Raw genomic sequence first — 24,533 nt, forward strand, 5'->3', positions numbered from 1 at the left:
TTGTTTCTAAACAATAGTCTTTTTTCCCCAATCCATAATCTATGGTTTTTGTTTTGATTTATTTTTAGTATATGTGTATGATGTATGTTTGTGTATATGCGAGTGCATGTGTACGTGGAGGCCAGGGGGTGATGCCCAGCATCTTCCTCTATGCCTGTCCACTTTAGTTTTTTGAGGCAGAGTCTCTCACTGAACCTAGCATTCATTGGTAGACTAGACTGGCAGCTCTGCATCTGTTTCTCCCAGTGCTAGGGTACAAACATACAGACTCTGATTTATGTGTATGCTAAGGATCTGAACTCTGCTCTTCCTGCTTGTATAGTGAGCATTTTACCAACTGAGCCATTACCTCAGGCCTCTTATAATGGTTACCCCTGAGTTCTTCAACTGCTTTATATATTTATCATCATACAGTGACTCTTCACTTTATCCACGTCATGTAGAAGAAGCATTTAGGATTGGGATTATTAAGACTGCTCCTGGTCACTTGGGGCTTTAGAACAGCATGATCCAGTTTCCATCTATTCACTCATTAGCTGTGAGGCCACAGCATGCTGTTTTAACTCTGGAAAGCCTAACTGCCGGATGTGAGGGTGCCCAACAAACCATAAGAAGAATATAAATCTTGTTATTACAGTAATGATGGCGATTAGTCCTGTTAAAAGCACGTTGCACTCTTTCCTTCAGCAGATTTGTGAAGTGGTGACAGGAAGATAGACTCAGATGGTCATTGTTTCTCAAGGTGGGAGGACCTGGTGCTGTGACTGCTGCTGAGAACAGAGGAGGAGTGAGTAAAAGGCTTAAGAAATGCAAACCATGTTCCTGTTTATTAATGGCTCCAGATGATAGCTTTGTGGCACAGAATGGAAAACTGTAATAACAGAGAATCTGGCAGCCACAGAAGCATACCTCTGCATGCCTCTCTTCTCCTGGGCAAGGGGGAATGCCTGCCGTCCTTAGACCTTTCATAGCAGCTACTAATGCAGCATCATGGGTGCTCAGCCACCTGCATCATTAGAGACCATGAGCCTCGAAGGGGCAGGAACTTGTACATTTCATTCCCTGGTTGAAAAGCCAACAGTGTGGCTGACACCCAGGAAGCAGTGGCTGAAGAATGAAAGGATGAACGAATCATTGATTTTTAGACCTCCTTGGTGGTCATCGTTTTCCTTAAGCTCAGCAACCCATGGCTGCTGAAGTGCACTCTAAGAATGATGCACTGAGTAGCCCTCCTGAAATGGTGGGTAGGGTAGGACTGATATCAGAGAGGAGGAGGAGTCGACACAATTTTCAGGATGAATGAAAAGGGGAGAGACCTGAAAGTTCTTTACACCAGGTTTGGGAACTGACCTTTGATTTTCTATTGTTTTATCGCTTAACCAACCCACAGTGCTCCTACCCTCCCTGTGCAACTGAATATTTGCATTACTTATACTAGACAAATAAAAACCAAATCATAGTTTCAGAGCCAAGACACATTTTGTCTGACAGGTGCTATAATTCATCCGGAAGTATAGCTGCTGCTTTCCATGTGTTATCATATTTGTAATCTAAGAGCCAACTTTGAGTGTTCAAGCCTGCGGCAGCACTATATGGGCCATTACCAAATTCCAAACTATTCTACGTTCTCTAGCTGTCTTTGTGAACCCCAAAATTCTGGTCCATGTTCCTTCATATTCACATTTGGAATATTTACCAAAGGCTTCCCCTCCTCTATCTCTGTTTCTCTCTCTCTGTCTCTCTCTGTCTCTCTCTGTCTCGCTCTCTCTGTCTCTCTCTCTCTCTCTCTCTCTCTCTCTCTCTCTCTCTATATATATATATATATATATATATATATATATACTTCTGTCTCTCTGTCTCTGTTTGTCTCTCTATCTCTGTTTCTGTCTCTGTCTCTCTATCTCTCTCCTGTCTCTGTCTCTCTGTCTCTGTCTCTCTCTTCTCTCTGTCTCTATCTCTGTCTCTGACTTTCTCTCTCTTTCTCTCTCTCTCTCTCTCTCTCTCTCTCTCTCTCTCTCTCTCTCTCTCTCTGTGTTTGTCTGTCTGTCTGTCTGTCTATAAAAAACAAAACCTGGAGAGAATAAACGACTTAATTTAAAGCTACACAATTAGAAGAATTAGAAGCCAACTTCTAACTCCACCAGTTTGCCTAGTCATCCTGATCCACCTCCAAACTCAAGAGTGCTTTCTTCCTTTTGAACTTTTAATCTTGTTTGTTTAAATGCCTTCATATAGGGGTATTGAGTAGTCAGGGTAGTTTTGAACTTGCAATGTATCCAAGGCTGCCTTTGAGCTCCTAATCTTCCTGCCTCCATCTTCCATGACTGAGAGGTCAGGCATGTGCCACCACACCCAACTTTGTTCCTCTAATCTTATGTCATTCTCTGCCTTTCCTAGATTTGGATAATAATAAAGATTTCCAAGGCCAGATAATTCAAGGGCCAAGAGAAATTTATTTATGGAGAGACAATCTTAGAGGAGCAGGGAAGGGCTTGCTCTTATGGAGAAAGATGAAGAGGGAGGGAGAGACCAATTTCAGGGGAAAGAGAAACACAGAGGTACAGGAAACAGGCTGAGAAGACTTCCAGAAGAGAGATGGCTAAAGTGATGGAGGATGGATTTGGAGAAGGTAATGCTCTGGTCTGCAAGAGGATTCACTTTTCTGTTGAAGGGAAATAAGCTACAGGAGAAGGGAGAGACCGAGAGACCAGGAGTAGGGTGGGCGAGACAAAGAGGAAGACATATGGGGAGGGGGGTGGGAAGAGACGGACCAGGAGGAGAAGAACATGCTCTGCAGTAGCAACACTGTTGGAAACATAAGAGCCGCCCCCAGAAACAAAATGCCAGCATCTCTGGGCAGAAACTGAAATTGTCAGCACACGCATCTTTGCTCTGAGAAATACTCACTTTTTTTTCTTTTCAAGATGATTCCTTATTTCAACATCAGTAAAATCTTCTAATAGAAACTGGGATGGCTTCACCCTGCCATCACTGGCCCCTTCTCTGGCCTTCCTGTTCAGATCCCATAGCAAGGGAAATTCAAGAACAAACATGAGTCTAGATTTCATAGAAACTTACATCTTACAAAATGATAATGGAAGAAATGCATCCCCCCAAAGAAGCAAGGCAAATATCATCTTTAATGATCATACTTTCTAAATATAATTTCCCACTCACTTCTCAGTTATTAATGTCAATAGGAACAGAGGAAGTGCCATAAAACAAGTAATATTAGATAGTAACAGCAAAGCTGACTGTGTTTTAAACACTCTTTTCATGGGCCCTCTGCAAGGAGCTTCAGGTTTATTCTCACTTAGCAGGTGACAAGAGCAGTGAGATAAGGTTAGTGTTACCTCTGATTGACAGCTGCAGAACCAGGTTCACAGAGGTTAGGTAACTGGCCACAGACACTTGGCTAACTGGTTCAGGGACCAGGATGGTGAGGGATCCTATACAAAGGGCTTCTAATCATTTTAGCCAACAATTGAATGTTAAACTCCTTCCCCGTGAACTTTTTCTTGTACCTGGTGACTGGGGATTGCTTTAAAACATTTTGGTCCCTTTAATTTCTTCTTTATATTATTTAAACAAATAAGATGATCAGAAACTGGGCACTGCCTAATTTAAAAACCATAAACAATCAAATCTGGGTTAATGATGGCTGTGTAAAACAGAAGAAAGTTAAGAATGCACATGAGCCCACATGTCTGTCTTATGTACCACACTGGATACCACTGCCCCTCCCCCTTTTCCCTACTGGCTTCAAAAAGCTGCCTCAATTCAGCTGACCATCACAGTCTTGCATCCTGCCTCCATCAGGCCTGTGTCTTTTGCCTGACAGTGTCCCTACTCTTCCCCTCCCACAGTTGTGGGTGCTCAGTTTGATTCACACCTTCCTCTTCTCTGCATGCTGTCCTGAGAGAGCTTCTTCTCTTAGCTAGACATCCGACAGTTGTACCAACTCAATGCTGATGAATATCAAATCCGGAAGTTCACTTTCATAGCTGTAGGCATTCCAAGATACCCTTAGGAGCATGTCCAGCCTCAGCTCAGAATCAGCTGCATCTCCTGGGAAAATGGGCTCCTGTTTCAACATCTCAACTCCCCTCCATGTGTTCCCCTATTGGCAATCTAAGGGCCTGCTTTGATTGTTCAAGCCGGTGTTAACACTACACAGGACACTGTCAGATTTTAAAGTAATTCCACATTCTCTAACTATGGTTGTGACCCCCAACTGTCCCTTGTTTCTTCACATTTGGAATATTTAAAAAGAGCTAGTTCTCTCTCTCTCTCTCTCTCTCTCTCTCTCTCTCTCTCTCTCTCTCTCTCTTCCTCCCTCCCTTCCTCTTACCTCTCTCTATAAAACCAAGACTAGAGGGAATTAATGACTTGATTTTTTAGATGCCAATTCCCAAGATGCTTCCTCTCCAATATAGCCATTGTCTTTGAAAAGAACAAGGCTCTTTCACTGTGACCCCATACTCATTTGTCATCTCTTCTCTTCAGTTCCATTAAGATATGTTGATCACAACGTAACCTTCTCTGTCAAGTTTTGAGGCTAAATCATTGTTCATATGATTATTCCCACTTTGAGAAATGTCAGCTTCTCAGATATTTATATTGTGCATTCTTTGAAGGCTAGGTCGAATACCACTGCCTCCACTTTCTTCAAAATGTTCCAGGTTATGTAACTTCAGCCAATATAGACAAGTCTTCCTCTGTAGCACAGGAATCATATCACCCTCTGAAGCACTTCATCATGCTCTCTCTCTCTCACCTTCCCTCAACATGATTGTGTAGGCTGACTTTGCTTCTTGAACTGAACTTGACTTGTGAAGTAAATTCAATTGTGTCTTCCCTATTATGCTGTTCTTTACACTGAGGACAGCTCTGGGCTAGAGTAGACACTTTACCATTTGCTTAAAATGTAAAGAATCTAAGAATAGAAGCGGAAACCAAGTCTTTAGTAATATGCATCAAAAACCCAAAGGAAATCAAGTCCATAGATAATGCAAAGCTTAATTTCACAATTAGCTTAAATGAACTCACTTATTCAACAAATGCGTACTGAAGGCTCGCTCTAAGCATCCTCCTGATGTGGAGCCAACCATCCAGGCAGAGAAAGACCCAGGTATGTAAAGGTTAATCAGGGTCGTAGGTGAAATGAAAAGAGGAGGACAGATCTGAGGTATGTTCAGTTAGAGACAGAGGAGAATGCTAAAACTGATGGAAGGGAATGGGGGAGAGGGAGGAATCAAAGATGACATGCACACCCCTAACACAGGCAAAGGAAGGACAGCATGTTAGTCCCTGCAGTGAAGAAAGGTAGCAGAGACTCATGAGGTCATCCATGAAAATTCAGTCCTCGGAATGCTGAAAAAGTCCATGGCTAGAACTGTCTCAGATGACGCTGACCCCAAGGCCACTGAAGGCCTGTTTCACCAACATCACCCTGCTTGTCTGCAGATGGAGTTTTTCAAAAAGTCAAAGCTCCTCCACAAGAGAGATCCGAGAAGAGGACTGTGCTGCAAAGGAGCTCAGGTCAGCACCCGATAAGCAAACCGAATAACTGCACCTTAGTCTTTGCTGAGGCAGAAAGAACAGAAAATGAACCCTTCAATCAAAGAAAATCAAATCTGGCCTATTTATTTTCATTCATCAAGTGAATCAAAAGCATGGCTGAGAAAAGAACTAAAACCAATTCAAGGAAAGAGTGTACCCAGTGCCATAGACACAAGATACGGCCTTACACTGAGGCCCTTAATCTTCATTCCCCTCCGGGTGTGTGGTCAACTGCTGCTGTACAATCCTGTCATCTGAATCACTGTGAACTCAGGTGCCTGTTCAAGCCTCCTCACTGTGATCAGTTCAAGGAAACAGCCCCCTCCTTCCTATTATGAAAGAGTCAAAGAATTCAGAATTAGAAGAAATGGAAGGCCCCACTCTTCCAGATTCATTCTTTCCAAGCAAACACCTCTCCAATGATACTATGAGGAGATTAGAAAAGGTGAATGACTTGCCTGCCCTAAGTAACTCCACCGAGGTATCACAGAGCTGGGGAAGTGCCACCCTCCCCTACCTCCTGAAGAGCCACTTTCCACCACAGGACCTTGACTGGATGATAAATGAGGAGAGGTGTGCCTGGGAGAGTCCCTTCTGAGGTCAGGCTGGTATGGATGCAGGGCAGGCGATTACCAAGCCAAGTTTGGGTTTTCTAAGAGAGGTCCCCATTGGTCCTTCATCTGGGTAAAATGATCCAAGTGAAATGTGAAACATTTCAAGTGGACAGTGTGTAAGATGATTCTGTGATATAAATGAGAATACAGAGAAGCTTGTTACAGACTCTAGGCACAGGCTAACGAATGTAGTAAGGATGGAAGTGGAGAAGAGTGACTTCACTTGGGGCACTGTGCAGGAATGACGGGAGTCTGACCGGCTATATATATAAAAGGAATGAAGGGCAGAGAGGAATTACTTCCAAGCACATGATAGTAATGATAAGGTATGAGGCCGTGCCATGTGATCACTCTTACAAAACAAAGGCTGAAAATTCAAAGCCTACATTTTCCTATGGGTGAATCTGCAAAATCACCTTCACACATGAAAGAGAGCTCATTTAATCTTTCCAGAGAATGACAAGCTTTCCACTCCACAGGCACAAACCTGCCCTTTCATTTCTTTACTGCTCCAACTATACATGGTTCTACCCCTTCCCTGCTGAACTCTCAGCTACCGACAGATTCTGGGGGTGAGACCGTTATTGTCTTCAGTTATATATCCAATAGTGAACCCACCAGGCTCCAATGGCTAGTTCCTAACCTGTGATCACACAGGCAGCCCTAGTTAAAATCAGTGTGTCATAAAACAAAATGAAAAGATGTAAATGTGGGGGAGGGATTTGTAACAAGAATGGGGGATGGAAGAGGTAAGAGGGAGATCAAAAGTACTCAGAATGCATTATTGACATGTATGAAATTGTCAAAGAATGAAACTTAATTAAAATGGTGGCCCTTATCATGCACTGAGACCTACCTAAGGTGACTATAAAAAATGAGTGAAATGTTCCAATCCATCAATATTCCCACATATATTTTCAGTTTGACCTATGTGCACACCAGATTGCTACAATAGAGGGATAGATGAAGGAGAATGAGAACACAGACAGAAGGCATGGCATTGGCCTGTTGTCAGAGACGGCTTCATAGAAGAGAATACACTTGTGTTAAGTCTTAAAGGACAGTCCCATCCTTCCCTAGGGATAAAAAGAAAGGGGCAGGAATGAGAGCAGCTGGTGCACGTGTGGGGAGCAGTAGACTTCTGTGTTCAGAGAGTGGCTGCCCATGTCCTCTGTACCAGCTGATGTTACGAGATCTCCTGCAGTGTATGTTGAGGGAAGCAGGAGATGTGGAAGAATGTGACGGCTAAATAAGATCAGTCCAATCAGCAAGGGCAGGTCCCATGTCCCTGAGGCTTGCTGAAAACTCTAGGCCTCATCTTGTTCATGGAAGGGAGCCACCAGAGATTTTTGGGGAAATGAGTTTTCATCTCTAGATATCCACTTCTCTATTATGTACAGCATACTAAATTATTTGATTCAATAAGGCAGAGGCTACAACGTCTTCTTCCTCCAGATTTGGTCTGAGAAGATGACTGCACTCCTGTCACAGTCTCCTTCTACAAAAGTGAAGCTCCCAAGTTGATGGGTTTTCATCATCAGCTTCCTGGAAAGGCATCACTGGGACTTAAGCCACACTTTTGGAATCAGTATCTGAGCAGGACCTAGTTCTTTCCTTATCCTTTGTGAGAAAATGAAGAACACATTTGAGGAATTTTTGAGCACACGTGCCTTCTGGAGAACAATCTTTTTTCTTTGAGTTAAACTCACAGAAGCAAGGTTTTCTCTCTCCCATAGCACACTGCTGCCAGGTTAAAGCATACCGTTCTCCTGCCAAGAGGCTGCTCCCCCTGCAGCAGCATCCATGGCTCTTGCAATCTGGACTAAAGGCATGTTCTGGGACCCTGCCATCAGGGGCTTTGTGCCTGGGCACTGAGGGCTGTACCTTGACCTTGTTCATGCCTGCCATGTCTTCCCCATCAGTGAGGTCCTGTTCCTTTATGTCTCCTGTCAAATTCTTTTCTTTTTTATAGACACATTAGCTGCTTACTAATAACCAAAATGACTGATTTCGACAGCTGTTACAGTCATGTAAGTAGGCTCCCTTCCCAGGACTCAGAAGGAATGGAAGATACAAGATTCTTTTTTTTCCAATTTCTGGAAATAATAAGTAAGCAAGTCTAGGGATGACAGACTGACAGCATGTATGTCCTTTACACAAGATCCAAAAGATATGGGAGACTGAATCCATGTTGTGTTTTCTGTCACTTTCCACTTCTGAATTTTACCTTTGCAGTAGAAAAAAGAAACATTCCCCAGTCCTCTGAGCACCGAGACCCATAACTATCATGGTCCAAGGCAAAGAGAGAAAAGAAATGGCAGGTGACCACTTGATGCTCAAACACACCCTCTGCCCCTCCAGGATGACCCTTTCTGGGTCACCCTCTTTGACTGAACATGCAAGCATGGAAGTGTGGAGGGAACTGTGAGGTGCTCTGGGCAGGTTAAATACCATGCCTCCTCTCCTTCCTGCATGACTTGCATAACACCACTACCAAAGGGCTAGCATAGCTTGAGCCTCAGATCACACCAGGCAGGAGGACAATCGTGCCAGCCAGGAAAGAGAGTTATAAAGTGCAAGAGACATCAAAGAATGGTCACAGGCTCCAAGCTACTAAACTACACGGCCCCATAATAGTTTGAGAGTGCACTGTGGCTGCTATCCCCTCTTCAACCATCCTTAACCTCCAATGAAGAACTTGTGTATACGGATATAAAATCCAGAAATGCTATAAGCAAACTGCTAAATACATAATTCTGCTTGCAGCACCTGGCATTAAGTAGTGTGTAAAATAGGAATTCAACTGTCTGCCCATGTAAGATATTTTTCTATCAAACCTCAAGAAGCCAGCTGAATATTAGAATATGCTACACAAGAAATGCCTGGCTGGTTCCAAAAGGAGAGCAAGCACTGTAAAGCAATTAATAAGTGCTATTTACGAGTGGTGATTAGCTCGTTTCTCATGGTATCTTATTGGTGAAGGGATGCTGGAAAGCGCATATAACCACCCTGATTTAGATTCTGGATTTGAAGAACAAGGACTCCAGATTCACCCCCTTCTACTCATTCCATAAAGTTAAAATCTGATGGACTTGAGGATCTGATGCAAAAATCCTGCCTCTTTCAGCCAGCTATCTCTGTGATACATGTGGGGGAGATGACTGGGTAGGTGGAAGCTAGGTTAAAACCAACGGCGACAGCCTCCTAATGATCCCTCTGCAGTAAGTGTGCCTGGAGGCTCTGCCATGGTTCTCCCCTACAAATCACACAGAACTAACAAGAATAATGCAGTGTTTCTTTTCTTTGTCTTCTTATTCTTTGGTGAAACAGGACGTCTCCCCGAGCCTTTAATCAGACACTTGGCATTTGCCTGTTCTGCAAATGCAATATTCCTTAATTGTGTTTCTTAATACAATTACAGCACTGTGCTTTGGCCTTGCTGGTTCACAAAACCATGCCAAGACTGAGCCCAGTCAGAACCACAAAAATTTCAATGCCATACATTATAGAAGTGCCTCCCAGTCCCTGCTACTACGGGATCAGAACCAATGTAACTACCTCTTCCAAAGGAGGGGTGTTTGGGAGCGGGGTAGAAGACAGACATCTCACTGTTTCCTTACTGTGGTCCCTACCATATTTATTCCTCATTTTAAATGCTCTTTTCCCTTTTCTTCTATAGCACTTCAGTCTGCAATTCCATTAAATATAATAACAGTGTAGTAATACAAAGAACAGCATTTTCTAACACTAAAAACTTCCATTTTAAAGCTATTCGTGTGCTCCAACATTTAGAAAAGCATCAATTTCTCATCAAGGCCAGGACACACATCGTATTGGAAGCTTTAAAGTTCAGTGATTTTTGTGCCTATAGTCTGTATACAGGTTGAACTGAAGACAGTTTAAAATCAATCCATCCTGATGTTCATGCTGCCAACCACACTGGCAGAAACTCATCTCTCTGCATAAAATAGACCCAGAGTGTCAGCTAGAGGAATAAAAACCATGAAAGGATCAAGATCACTACTCATGTGATGAACGTTCATAGCCTGTACCCCTTCCAGAATTTGAGGTCCCCAACACTAGCAACAGTTACAAATTTTAGATTGGCCTTCCAGAGAGAATCAAAGAAAAGGATTCTTTCATGAGCACCAGACTCCAAAACCATGCAAATGCCTTATTATTTTACTCGTCCTGTTCATCTGGATCACGCAAATGACAGCAAGGTGGTCTTAAGCTCAGGGCTGCTATGTAGAAACAACCCCGGAGCTCTAATGCACATCAGTCCCCAAGCCCTTACCCCTTCCCAGTCCTTCTGAGTTAGAGTTTGAGCTAGATCGGGCCCTGGTTCTGTACAGGGTTTCATCCATCTTCCTAAGTTCTTTCACGCAATTGGCAACAAGAAGCATCGATATTAGGACTCAAACACAGGGAACAGAAAACAGAAATGACAGCAGCCAAGGAAGTCAGCCTGTCAACACTTCCCCAGGGCTCTTGACTCATTACCAGGTGCTAACAGTTTAAAAGACTCCTCTATCGGAAAAAGAATGTTAGCTGCTCACGATCTCAGCAAGTCTCCCTTGCTTGGTGTACAGCACTGGCCACCACTCTCCACCACCAGCACCTACCCTACACTATTCTACAAATAGTTGTGGGCTGCAAATCTCCCACCAGCTACCTTGTCCCTGCTCTGTAGCACACAGTAGGCACTAGCCTGTTACTTATGACTGACAGAGGGTCAAATGTGCGAAAAGCTGAGCCCTTGGAGAAAGGCTCAGGACGTCCCTGGTCCCTGAATTCTATTCACCCCTGGTGGGTTCCTTTGGGGGACTGGGCTAACTGGGGAAGGAAGCGCGTCCCTAAGGATTGTGCCGCTAGAGGCCGCTCTGAGCCAGATTCTCGCTTAAATCTGTTCTGAAGGGAAATCGCATCAGAGGGAAGAAGCGCTGAGTAGCACCGGGAGTCATGGCAACACCATGGCTCCTATTTTTAAACTTGTGGGTGAGTGAGCACACCAAGTGTGCGTGTATGTGCGTGGGGGGAGGGATTGGGATGCATCTCGGAGGAATATTCTGTCATGCACGAGTTTTCAGGGGCTAATAATCTGTGATCGGGAGGTCAACGAATTAAACTGGAACTTTGGATGTAAGAATGTCTGTTTTCTCCTTAACTTCACTACTTTGGTCTCAGTCACAAAAGACCTTTTAGGTCCTCTATCAGAAGCACCAGAAAATTCTGGATTGCTTCAGCCAGCCTCTTTGAATGCCGATTGTGGTTCCTTCCGCCTATTTTGCCCCCCCATTGGGTGATTCACTTTGTGTTCCCCGAAGAGTAAGTCTAAGTCTACAAATTAAAGGAATCTTTTTGAGGATGCCCCATTCCTCCTGAGGCCAATCAAAGTTGATGCTGAATGGCATTTGTATCTTCCAGAACCCAGCTCAAATTTCAGTCTATAAAAGGGAGTTCAAACACCTACTGCATATGCTATCCAGTGAAACAAGTAAATGTCATTTTGTGACATGTAGACAATTGGCCCCCACCTGTCAGCTCTCTTTCATCCCCAGCAGCATCCTCCCACCTCCATTTTCCTCCAGTATCTGGCTGTATCTACGCCTCAAACAAGTCTAAACTTATCTGTCAAAAACGAACAGTGGCCCTGGAGGACATTTGTAAACCAAGACAGAGGTCAAGGTCTTGTTTTGTCTTATCACATTATCCATGACAGCATTTTCAATGTTCCTCTAACCTCTCCGAGCCCCAACAGATTCCAGAAGAGTACCTTTGCATCCTCTTTCATTACAAGATTCTCAGGTGTGCGGTGATCATGTGTGGTTTTCCACATGTGGGATAAAGAAATCGGGAACATACAGGGACAGATTAAGAAAGATACATCATCCTTCCTGTGTGAAAAGGAAGATGCTCACAGCATCATAGGAAAGTATACTTGGTGACAATTAGCATCCCCAGGATCAGTGAGGACATCTTTAACTTCCATGTACTAGATGTTACTTCCAGGCTCACTCTGGGTCTATCATGGTCTAGCAGAGGGGTGTGTGTGTGTGTGTGTGTGTGTGTGTGTGTGTGTGTGTGTCACTTGAGTTGGTTTAATAAAACACTGATTGGCCGGTAGCCAGGCAGGAAGTATAGATGGGGTGACCAAACTAAGAATGCCGGGAAGAGGAAGGGTGGAGTCAGGAGTCAACAGCTAGATGCAGAGGAAGCAAGGTGAGAATGCCATGCTGAGAAAAGGTACCAAGCCACGTGGCTAAACATAGATAAGAATTATGGGTTAATTTAAGTGTAAGAGCTAGTTAGTAATAAGCCTGAGTTACTGGCTCAATATTAAGCCTCTGAGTCAATTATTTGGGAAGTGGCTGCTGGGTATTTGGGAATTCCTGGGGGGACAGAAGCTTCCATTACATATGAGTGTGTGTGTAAGTATGTGAGTGTGGGCACATACATGTGGAAATTAGAGTGGATCCTTGGTTGTCAGTCCTCACCACCTTGTTTGAGGCACAGTCTCTTGTCCCCTGCTGCGTATGAGCTGGCCTGGGAATTTCCTGAGATTCTCCTGTCCACACCTTCCATCCTACCAAAGGAGTGCTGGGATTTCAGACACTCACTACTGCCCCCAGCATTGTACAGGTCCTTGGGATTTGAACTCTGCACAGCAAGTACTCTACACATCAAACCATCTGCCCAGCACAAGGGAGAAAATTCTTGATTCTAAGCTACTCTGTCCTGTGGTTTAACGCTGTGTTCATCCACATCAAAGTCATTCACATTTGAGTCAGCCTTGCAGGAAGGAAGTAGTCCAGGGCGGATGGACAACCCAGGGCTTAGTGCCTCAGAATTTGTGCAATGTGGGTTTGAAACTCCATCTTCAAGTCAAGTGTGAACGTGGCCATCTCCGCTGGATCTCCAATGTTACCTGAGAAAATGGAAGCAGTAAGGCCTTGGGCAGTACTCTCCAGATTAAATGATTCTGTACAGAGCACTTGGCACATAGTAGTCATTCAATAGCCTTTTTTTTAAAAAAAGTAATTTTTCTAAATTGCTGAAGCTCAATGTTTTTAAGTACCAACCCTCTTTTTTTTTCCCCGCTGATTATAGGAAGTCTTTTAATGGAAATTTTATAAAAGTAAGATAGAGCTCTTGGGCTCCTGAAACCAAGGATAATCAATATAATTTAAGTCCCCATTGATGACTTCACAATGACTCTACTGTTTTGCTATATGGAGATCATTTACAGTTCCCAGATGTATTTGAGCTTTCCTCCAAATGGTCTTCCCACTGTGCTTTTCAAGGTCTTTTGCTGGGTTTCCCTATTACCTTCCCCATTCTGACAGTCCTTTATTAATGCTGTCAGCTGGCCTACCTGATCCCCAGCACTGTTTCTGTTTTTCCTAAACTGCTATGTTCTGGGAAGTCACGTAAACTAGCATGTCAGAGACGACTCATTGCCTAGCAAAAAGGTGTTCTTGATGCTCTCAGGTTCACAGAACTTTGATTGCTTTCTTTAACCTGAGCATATTGCTATCCTGGTTAGCAATTGAACTACTCAGTTGTCCTTGGAGCTGGTTGAGACTACAGACTGATTTCTGGATGATGAGTAGCAAGTGCAGTGTGGTAATTCCAGGAATCCCCTAAAAGGAGAAGAACTTGTCTTTCTGCTTTCTCACATTAACCTACTGTCTGAGTCTGGAGCTCTGGCAGCCATCTTGGGCAGAAGGATGAAAGCCACACCCAGAAGGGAACTAGCAGGAACTGGGTCTGGGAAATCACAAAGCTACCATGCAGTTCTGGACAGATACCTGAATATGATAATTGTTTTGCTTAAATTGGGTTATGGACACTGTACACAGGTTTCAACTTGCTGTCAGTGATGTTAGTTCAAAGTGGTTTCTGCTTTCCTCATTGGTTGTCTCTAGACAGAAGAGGTTGTTGAATATGTGACCCCCCCCACATTGTCACCAAATAAGGGACCAGGTCAGTGTGTGAAGACATAAGAGTTGTGGCACCAGAGGAATGCAGATGATGGTCCTATACATCCTGTGGAGTCAGTATTTTCACTAATAATCTATATCACACTCATCTCTCTCTCTCTCTCTCTCTCTCTCTCTCTCTCTCTCTCTCTCTCTCTCTCTCACACACACACACACACACACACACACACACACACACACTTTCTAATTTTCCTATCTACATAGACAATAATAAGCAAGAATGTATCCCACTACTCAAGCTCTGATAGCCTTCTATTGTGCTATGTACCTGGCTTAAGCAAAGCACCTGGCATACTTTTGTTCAAGGAGAAAAAGAAGAGAAAGAATAAGTGGGTGGAAGAAAAATATGAAGTAAAACAAGACATCTATGCTTTATTGGAAATGTATAAAGCAACTTGTTCACTGAGTTTTCTCCCCACCCCTTTTTTCTTCCAATGCTGGGACTGAACCCAGAGCCTTGTGCATGCTAGGCAAATGTTCTACCACTTAGCTGTATATCCCCAGCCCAAGCATCTTCTTTTTTAACCAAACACCAAAAGGCTTTGGTCATCTGACTACCATCTTATAGTCATCAAGACTTAAAAACTAGAATCAAATAAGAAAGGAGCTACTCGGTTGAGATTCATTGGAGTGGGAGTGAATTCTAACTTAAAGGGTTCCTTCAAATTCTATTCCATAGTCAACACAGTCTTAGCAAGAGGAAGAACTAGGTAAATAGTACTACTTTACCTACTTCTCTTGATGATGCTCAACTTCATTTGACACATGCACACACATGTGCTCACTGTACATGCAATAGTCACATAATGACTCTGGGTGTGTGCATGCAAGAATTGCACAAATGGTCAGTTATGAGTACAGAAAGCCTTCAAAGCCCTTCAATGAAAAACAGCTAAAAAAGAGTAGATGGGCAGTAAAAGATCAATGAACAGCACACCCTCTAGAAAAAAAAAGATGAGAGAGGATAAAGGAAGAAAGGGGGTGGGTGTGAGGCGATACTGAATGAGGAGAGGCAGCCGGAGCAGTGAGGGAGCTGTGGGCAGCCCCCGGCCGGCTGCTGCTGCTGGAAGCTGGACAAGAGGGAACAGACTTGGGCAGCAGGGAGCTCTAATCTGTCACCAGCAGTTCCTCCATGTGTGACCAGCCTACCCAGGTTGGGGACTGGTGCCAGGCCGGGTGTGTTCACCCTCCAGACACTGCCAGAAGATGGTGTGCCACTAGGAAAAAAACCCTTGAGAGCCCAGGAAAGGTTCCTTGCATGCAGCGTGTACCAACCTACTGCTTCCTTGGTTTCTACCCAAGCAGTATCTACAGCACTTAGCAGCCATCCTGACAGTTCATTTTTTCCAAATCCATATCGGGCACATCAGGTACTAATAAACCATCTCTAGGACATGACCATCTATGCCCCACTGTCCGTACCATCAGAGAGGAAGCAAAGAGGAAGTCTGAAATCACTATTTGCCTAAAACACACAAAATCTCATATGGCTGCAAAGGCTACAAGCCTACCACTACTCTCAAATGTTTGCCCAGCTAACCTTGACCTGCTGGGGTACAGTCCTCACTCAGGTTTCCAGCCCATGTCTATAGCTATAAATGACAGTCTCTTAATTTCCTAGAAACCCCCACTCAGCCATCTTTATCCTCTGGTGGGAAGAGAGAGCAGACAGAAAAACAACTCCCACGCAATCTCTGAATAATGCCAGCTTCAGTTCTCATTAAATGTGAATGTGTGCCTAGTCTGGGTTAAGAAGCAGAGGAACAGAAGGTGTCATTGAGGTGCAGTCAGGTCAGGGCAAAAGTTAACAGTCAACGTGGATCCTGGGTCAAGTAACTAACGGGCTAACACTGCCACTGCCATGGCCATCCAGACCCCTAGGTTCGGGCCTGCCAGCCTCTGATGGTTAATGAATGACCTCTTAGAATCTATTCTCCAGTTCATAAGATGCATCTTTGCACCATTCACAAGAAGACACAGATGGAGACAGGCTGGAGTAGATTAGCACCAGTCATGCAAAGGGAGGCAGGCTTTCCACAAAGCTTCATTCTGTGCCGCACAGGAGGGGCTGCGCTGCAGGTCAACAGACAGATGAAGCCCAGATCTGCCATGGCTGGAGGTCCCTGGGTTTCAGGTTTCTTAAAAATATATCATGGTTAAAAATTCCAGCACTCAGCAGGCAGAAGCAGGTGGATCACTTATGAGTTTGAGGCCAGCCTGTTCAACATAGTAAGTTCTAGGCCAGTTATTTTTGCTATTTGTGCTCTCTCACTCTCTCTCTCTCTCTCTCTCTCTCTCTCTCTCTCTCTCTCTCTCTCTCTTAATAATGGTTCCTATCTTCACTCATGCTCTTACCTAATATGCATTCATCTTGGTTATCATCTACTATTCTAGGAATACAAGCATTAATTGAAGACAAAACATGAGGAATTTGAAATTGACTAGAAAACGAAAGTTAGGAAAGTTGTTCAAGACAAGCTGCAGGCAGGTTGTCTGTTAAGTGTCATGGAGGGACACAGAGCAGTAGAAAGGGACAGGGGATGCTAGGGAGGGTGGGAAGGATAGGACACACTTTTAAACTTAGTGATCAGTGGGTATTTCTTGAGGACATTGACTTCAGGGCTGTTCTATGAGTCGAATACATGATTCCAAGTCCACAATGAGAACACTCATGCTGCCTGGCTGGTGCACACTGTATTTCAGTGTGCACAGGATACCTCCCCTCTTAGCCCATCCCATGGGTTCCAACTCTGCACTTTCAGAGACAGAATCTCTCTGCTAAGTGAGATCTGCTTATTCCACCAAGAGACACTGCCTTTCTCTGCTTCTGTTTCCTCTCCCAGAGTGTTCTATTCCTTCCCATAGATGGGGTAGCATTGTATCTTCCTATAGAACACAATGTCCTTGCTCCATTGTTCTCAGTGAAGTAGAACCTTTGCCCTACTTACCTTCCTCTTCACCTTGACCCTCTTATAAGTCACTTTTTAAAGAAAGAGAAAGGACAGGATGAAGGCAAGAAATGCAAGAGGAAGAGAGAAATAAATAAATTCCACCTAGGCCATGGGTAAATTTTAAATTTTACAAATATACCATAGAATGAAATAACGATCAAGGAAATAAGTATGTAAGGGCCTGGATATTAAGCATTAGTGGATACCTAGGAGAAAGCAAACAATCACTTTGGACTGGAGAGATGGATCAGCAGTTAAGAGCATTTCCTTTTCTTGCAGAGAACTGGAGTTTGGTTCCTAATATCGATGTCATGTGACTAACAATGTCCTCTAACTTCAGCTCCCAGGGATCTGATGCCCTCTTCTGGCTTCCTCAGGTACCTGCACTCATGCACAAACCCCACATACAGACAGACACACATGCAATCATATAATTAAATTTAAAAAATGACTTGCCTGGAATAACCATTTATGTATGTAAGATTAGGGGAATAATAGACTAGAGAAAATAATAATTTAAACAATCACTACATCCAATTATTCTTTACATCTGCTTTGTCGTGCCTGCAATATAAGCATTGAATATATCCTTTAGGATAGTTAATAGATCCTCCAGTCCTGTTCTCCAGTTTATATGCCCTCTTAAACCACTGAGTAGATAGTTTCCCTTCTGGTATACACAGGTAGCTCTTGCTTTTCAAAACATTTCATATGAAAATGCTTCCTTTAGATTCCTTTGTGCCTTTGTTTGACAAGGTTAAGGACCACTACAGCAGTTCCTCCACTTATAACTATACATTCATATAAACTTTCACCTGGTTAACATGTGGACTGGATTAAGTTGGATAAACTGAATACATATATTTGCCTTACTGTGAATCTGCCTATGCTTTGTGCTCAGTGAACACTTAATAGCAACTAAAATGGAAATGACCAATCAGCTCTTGTTCATACTGTGTAAATCTAATGGTTTCAACTCTTTGTTTATTTCTTAACTTCCCAGCACTTTCCAGGCCAAGAGAGTTAAGTGGGCATCCCCTGAGAACAACCAACTAACACAGTGATTCCAAAACACTGGGCATCCGCCTCAAGGTTGCAGGAAGATTCTATTCATCACAGCTTGGTTAATAAGGACCTAACATTTCTTCATATCTCTAACTCAAGTTACTATCCTTCATTCCCCAATGGCCTGGCCAGGAAGAGTCCAATCCTTTTGCTATGGCATCATTCACTGAGAAGGAACAACGTTGGGAGAGTGTAGAACCAGTGTTGAATAGGAACTCTGAAGACACTGGGGAGAAATCATTAGGCAAGATTCATAAGAGGATGGCTATATTAAGATCCATCTATCTCAAATAGCATCTGCTCTTTCTCCACATTCCACACGCTGCTGAGCAGAGAGAGCAGAAACACTGGGTTCTTGGGATTTAAAAAGAACACAGAAGTACATGGCAGGTGCATCATCACTTGGGTGACAGAAACAGACCATCAGTGTATTAGCCATGAACTCTCCCTGGGGAAGGGTAAAGGAAGAAATATAGACCCATGCCTACTAGTAGCTGGCAATTCTTCTCTAGCTCAGGAACGTCAAGATAGGATTGAAGCAATGAAGCTAGTCACTTTCTTCCAAATGTTTCAGATGACCTGGTATCAAAACATTTGCAGACTTTTCTCAGTAGAGGATCCATCACTAGCCACAAGAAATTCTGCAGCTCTTTCAATCAAATGAATTTCCCAGTTGGAATAAATCCCTCTCAGCATGCCTTACATTATGACAGGGTATTGTACTGTATTTACTAATAAGACATAAATGGATGTGACATGGTTCCAAAGAAAATTAGTTCTTATTAATGTACAAATTAGAGTTGTTAGATTAGCAAGTAAAAAGCCAGGAGGCCTGTTAAACTTGAATTTCATATAAATAACAACTGTTCTTCCAGCATCAGAAGGACATCCTGTGTGGTATTTGAGATGGACGTACACCAAGATCACATGGTCCTGGTTTGTTCAGATTTCACTGAGCTCTTTTGCTTTTTTGTTTCATTTGTGATTTTTGAGACAGGGTCTCACTAGATAACCTAGGTTGACCTCAAACAGTCCTGTTTCACCCTCCTGAGTTCTGGGATTAGAGACATGACCCACCATGCTTGGTTTGTGTGTGTAGATAGGCAGGGAGATGGGAGATGGAGGAAGGAAAGGAAGGAAAAAGGAGAGAGAGAGAGAGAGAGAGAGAGAGAGAGAGAGAGAGAGAGAGAGAGAGAGAGAAATAGTGAAACTCTCCAATGAATCCAAAGCCTCTGCAGAAATAATCACCAGATCTCCAGCTAGTATCTTAAGGGTTTAAATTACTACTTGATAAATACTATTTATATGGTGATCTGAAATGATGTAAGGGTCCTCTCTGGGGATCATTTTTTAAAACTCTTCTTGGATTTCGAAATACATGAATCATAAGTATGCATCTGTCTTTGAGATTCAAGCCCATCAGATAATCCTCCCTTCCTCCTTCCCTCTCCCCCGCCTCTGTAGTGTGTGGTTTGTGTGTGTACATGTTCAAGCATATGTGCTGTGTATACAGGTACAGCCACACATACTTATATACATGTGTAGAGTCCAGATATCAACATCAGTAGTCTCTCTCTATCACTCCTGTAGTTTTTTAGACTGGTTCTTCCCCTGGATCTGGGGCTCTGATTTGGCATGACTAGCTGTCCCATACGCCACAGGATTCTCCTGTCTGCCTCCCTGTGTTAGGATTACAGGCACACATTGCCATATCTGGTCTTCCTCATGGGTGTTAGGGATCCAAACTAACACTTTACTAAGCCATCTCCCTCGTCCCTCACATCATCTCTTATTCTGACTCAAGAACTCGGGATGGAGGAACTTACCACACATGGGAAGAAGGCCGCAATCTGGCCGGATATAAACAAGACCTCTGCTTCCTCTTATATTTCAGGAGGACAGAGCTTATAGGTGAGGAGTTCCCGGTCTCCATTCCTAACATCCTCTGGCATTTGGGATGAACCTACCTCCCAGAATCCTCCAGGGGAACCTACCTTCCTGGGCTATGGTTGAGAAAGGAGCAGCCTGCCAAAGGGACCTTCTTCCTCACAAAACAGCCAACCATTTGCAGCTATTTCATTTGCAAAGGTTTCCTGCTGTGGCTAAACAGTGAGGCCACTTGGTTTGTTATTTAAAAGAGTGACCCTAATGAGACCAGAGCTCTGAAGAGGAGCAAGTCTTATTTCAGCCAGTGAGAAGAGCTAAGACAAAGAGTGCCTAATTGAATCCCTAGGAGGTCTCCAGACATCCATGCCTGGTGACAGTACCTCAGGCCTGGGGATACCTCTTTATAAGTCCCAGCTAGTTAACCCAAGCCTTTCTGAACTTGTTTAAAATGATCTACTAAAATATCCCCAGCAAAGACTTCGAATTGGAGCTAAGAGCCACCAAAAGCTATGCTTGCAAGGAAAGGAAAAGTGAAGACATGGAGAGGAGCAAAGGAGTCAGTGTATGGATGGGGAGAACCTGGGGACAGCTGTCTAGCCAGCAGGGAGACAGGGGAAGGACCGTTGGAGACTGAGGCAGGAGAACATATCCACCAAGTAGAGAAGCAAGCAGGCAGGGCAGGCTGAAGCCACTGCCTGAGTAACACATTGAAAACATCAGGTGACAGTGGACCCTGTCTGCTCTGCTCCTCCTGCTCTTTCCCCTCCTCCCTGGAACCTGCAGCGTTGTGAACCATCTCCACTGTGCAGTCCCTGCCTGGGTGCTTCGGGTTAGCAACACTTGAGACAGCGGAAAGACAAGTTGTGGCTCATTAGTTGTTGTTTTTCAGGGGGTGATATTTTTGAGCCAAGATTGTCTTATACTGTAGTCTAGGCTAGTCTGGAACCCACTATGAAGCCAAAGCTGGCCTCAAACTAGCACCATGAACTCAGAGTATCCTCCAGAGTGACACTGGCTCATCCTGACTTAGCTCTAAGGAAAGAGGGCAATTGAGAGCTAGGGAGATAACACAAGGCCTCTCAGACCCAAGAGATGCTGAATAAAGGTTAAAGCAATGGTGGGCTCAGGGTGCGGACAGAGCCCACGCTCCAGAGGTGACATTTACACTCTAGTGTAAGATGAACTAAGCCAGAAATAATATACCTGAAGGTTGCTGTTTACCCTGGGGGAAGGTTTTAGACAAAAGTGGGCAAGCTTGAACTGCACTCACAGGCTTACCATTACGTTCCCTTGATTTGTGCTGTTTGACAGATGTTTTGGTCTCAGGAGTCCTTGGCCTTTAGCTTCGCTTTTAATCAGCAAATACTTGGGAAGCTAACGTGAATCAGTGTGAACTGAACACTAAAAATAACAGAAGAGTGCACGGGTCGACGGAGCCAACTCAACGGGAAGGTTTCTCACCTTGGAAAGAACAGCCGGCTCGCCACCCCCTCTCTGTGGAGTGGATGTGTACTCAGACCTGGAGGACCCAACTCACATCCTTCCCTGTGTCACACGCTGTGTGGGAATAAGGACAGAGAAACGAAAAGGCAGAAAGCGGCTGCTTGCTCTCCTAGAGCTTTTTTAAGGAACCTTCATTAGGAAAGCGTTAGATTTAGTGGAGGCATGTAATGGGGATGTCAATCCAAGGCTTAAGATTATCTTCCCAGGGGAAGTCATGACCACGGAAGCCCAAGAATGAATGACTAGCACTGGGCAGGTAGAGGACATGTGTATGTGTTTACTGGTGGCAGAGGGCTTGCTAGGGAGTGTTCCAGAGTGAGGAGGCCTAGAGTCATAGTTCAGGTGGCAGAGGGTTTGCTGAGCATGCCTGAAGCCCTGGACTTGATCCCCAGCACCACATACACATAAACTGGATATGGGGGTGTACAGCTGTAGTCCAAGCAAGGAGTCAGGGTGATTAGGAGTTTAAGATCATCATCCCTGGACTACACTACAAATTCCAGCCTGGGGTACATGATGAAACCCGATGACAAAGAGGGGATTTGGAAGTGAGAGAGACTGTAGTGTTTTTATAAAAACAAAAAACAAATAGAGTGTCTTCTGCACTCTAGGAAGGTCATGTTGATGGGAGAGAAGGCATGAGACAGTTTTGCAGAGACAGGCAGGGCCCATGCTGTGTAAAACTTTATAAACCACATTAAGGAGATGGTTCCTTATTAGAGCAGCAATAAAAAGCCATTGGAAAGCATTAAGCAGGCAGGTGATGAAATCCCATTCCATTGTAGTTGCTCTGGTTGCAACACAGATTGCAAAGAAGCAGAAGTGGGTGCAGGGGCGGCTGCTGCAACATAAAGAAGGTGTGCTGGAGTGCTTCAGGAAAGAGGAAGACCCAGCAATGGCATTCCAGAGATGCGGGGAGACTTCAATCCATGGGAAACAGCACACACAGCACTAAGGAGACTTGGAATTTTAATTTCATTAATCTACTAATAGGATACATCCCAGATAGTATAAATTTGGTTAAAAGATTGAAACAGAGTGAGAAATGAGATGAAGAGTTCAGCTTTGCAGACATGAGTTCCCAATAGCCATGGTATCAAAAGAAATGTCTTATCCAGTTTAAAATGCAAGCTGAGACTCAGGGCTGGTGGTACAGGCCTGTAATCCCAGCTACTTAGGGGACTGGAGTGAAACAACTTCAAATGCTGTCTGTGCCACAGAGAGAAACCAAAGCCAGTCTAGGCAACTTAGTCAGACCACGACTCAAAATAAAAGAAAAAGTGTATGTGTGAGCTGAGGCTATAGCTCAGTAGTACAACACTTGACTCACACAGGACCCTAGGTTCAATTCCTAGTACATAAAAAAAAAAATGTATAAAATATGAACCTGGGGTGAGGGTGTGACTGGAGACATAACGCAGGGAATGTGAAGACATTGAGCCCAAGGCCAGTAGTTTAGAAATGAGCAACTCTCCAACAAAGCCCCCAAATGAAAGAAGAATGTACCAAGGAGCCCAAGATGGGGAAACCTGAGAGAAATCGGGGTCAACCAGGACCCTCTGTGCCACCAAGGAATGGTGGGAGAGCAGAACTCACAGCAAGAGGTTATTGGGCTTGAATGGTCACAGTCATGGCCACATTACAGCTGCTTTTCATCTGGACTCTAAATTAAAAGCTTTGTTTTGAGATAGTAGATCTACTTCCCTCTGGAGGTTAAATACGGGTAGTCACGCAAACCTTCAGCAAAGGTGGTTTAACTTTCTCGGGGTGCATTCTAGTATTTTATTTCACGAGCTGGAGGGCAGGTGCCTGAGGATGCAGTGTTTCATGGAGGATGTTCTGTACGTCCTATTTAAACAGTTCAAAATAAATCTTTAAATGGATAGTTCAAAGCCTACTGGTGAGTAAAGAAAGTCAGGTGTTGAACAGCAGTCATAGCTACATTTGTATGAAATTATATATTTAAACCCATATAGATACAGATGTCTAGCAAGATGTCCAGGATGGTTCCTAACTAACTTAGTGATTATATATGGTTGGTTGGAGTTCAGGTCATTTTAATTTTCTTCTTCGTGTTCTTCACCATGGGGTCCTCCTACACTACAGGCCGGAAGCCATGGAGCCAGCCCTCATGGACTGATGTCTCTGAAACCATGACCCAAACTATCTCTTCCCCTCTTTTAAGTTGCTTCTTTCAGGTATTTTACATGAGCAAAACCAAAGCAACTAAAACAGAGGCCTTCTTTTTGTTCTTGCTACAAACCAGACTGAAAGATGCCTCCACCATAGCATGCTGGCCCATGAAAAGAGACAGCGCAGGAGCAAAGGTGAGGAGAAGATGTCTAGTTCTTTAAGGGAAGAACACCTCATATGCTAATAGACCCACGGAGGATGTTCTCCACTCCCTCCTGATGCAGCGTCTTGCCACAGGGAAGTTGATTCCGCTGCTGTCCCTTTTTCTGAGTCTATTGAATCCAGTGATCAAGTACTCAAGGATCAGAGATGCCTGGGTTAAATTTCAAGCTGATCCACTCACAGTCTGATGGAAGACAATTTATTTCTATAAACCTTATTCTCATATTGTTTAAAATGGAAATGAGTTTTTAAAAATCTGACTAATGGGATTATTTGCAAGAGTAAATGAGGTAAAATATGAAAACTCTTATACCACCATCTATAAATGAGAGCTCTGTGTGTGTGTGTGTGTGTGTGTGTGTGTGTGTGTGTGTGTGTGTGTGTGAGTGAGAGAGAGACAGAGAGAGAGGGGGGGGAGGGAGGGAGAGAGAGACAGGGTTTTATATAGCCCAAGCTGGCTAGCTTCATGCTAAGGGTAACTTTGAACTTCTGATCCTCTTGTCCTATGTACCACCGCACCAAGTTTTATGTGGTGGTGGGGCTGCAACCCAGGGCTTTGTATATGCCAGGCAAGCACTCTACAAACTGATTTG

The 24,533-nt window shown here is 43.9% G+C and overlaps 1 protein-coding gene across 3 annotated transcripts in view; it reads right to left on the reverse strand.

The window, feature by feature from the left end:
- Grin2b (glutamate ionotropic receptor NMDA type subunit 2B) overlaps nt 1–24,533 on the reverse strand; it is a 459,161-nt gene that overhangs the window by 179,607 nt on the left and 255,021 nt on the right. The gene's annotated exons all lie outside the window — the stretch shown is intronic.

The sequence above is a fragment of the Peromyscus californicus genome, unplaced genomic scaffold (genome assembly GCF_007827085.1).
Source record: "Peromyscus californicus insignis strain IS unplaced genomic scaffold, ASM782708v3 Scaffold_6__1_contigs__length_162567912, whole genome shotgun sequence".
Lineage (NCBI taxonomy): Eukaryota > Metazoa > Chordata > Mammalia > Rodentia > Cricetidae > Peromyscus > Peromyscus californicus.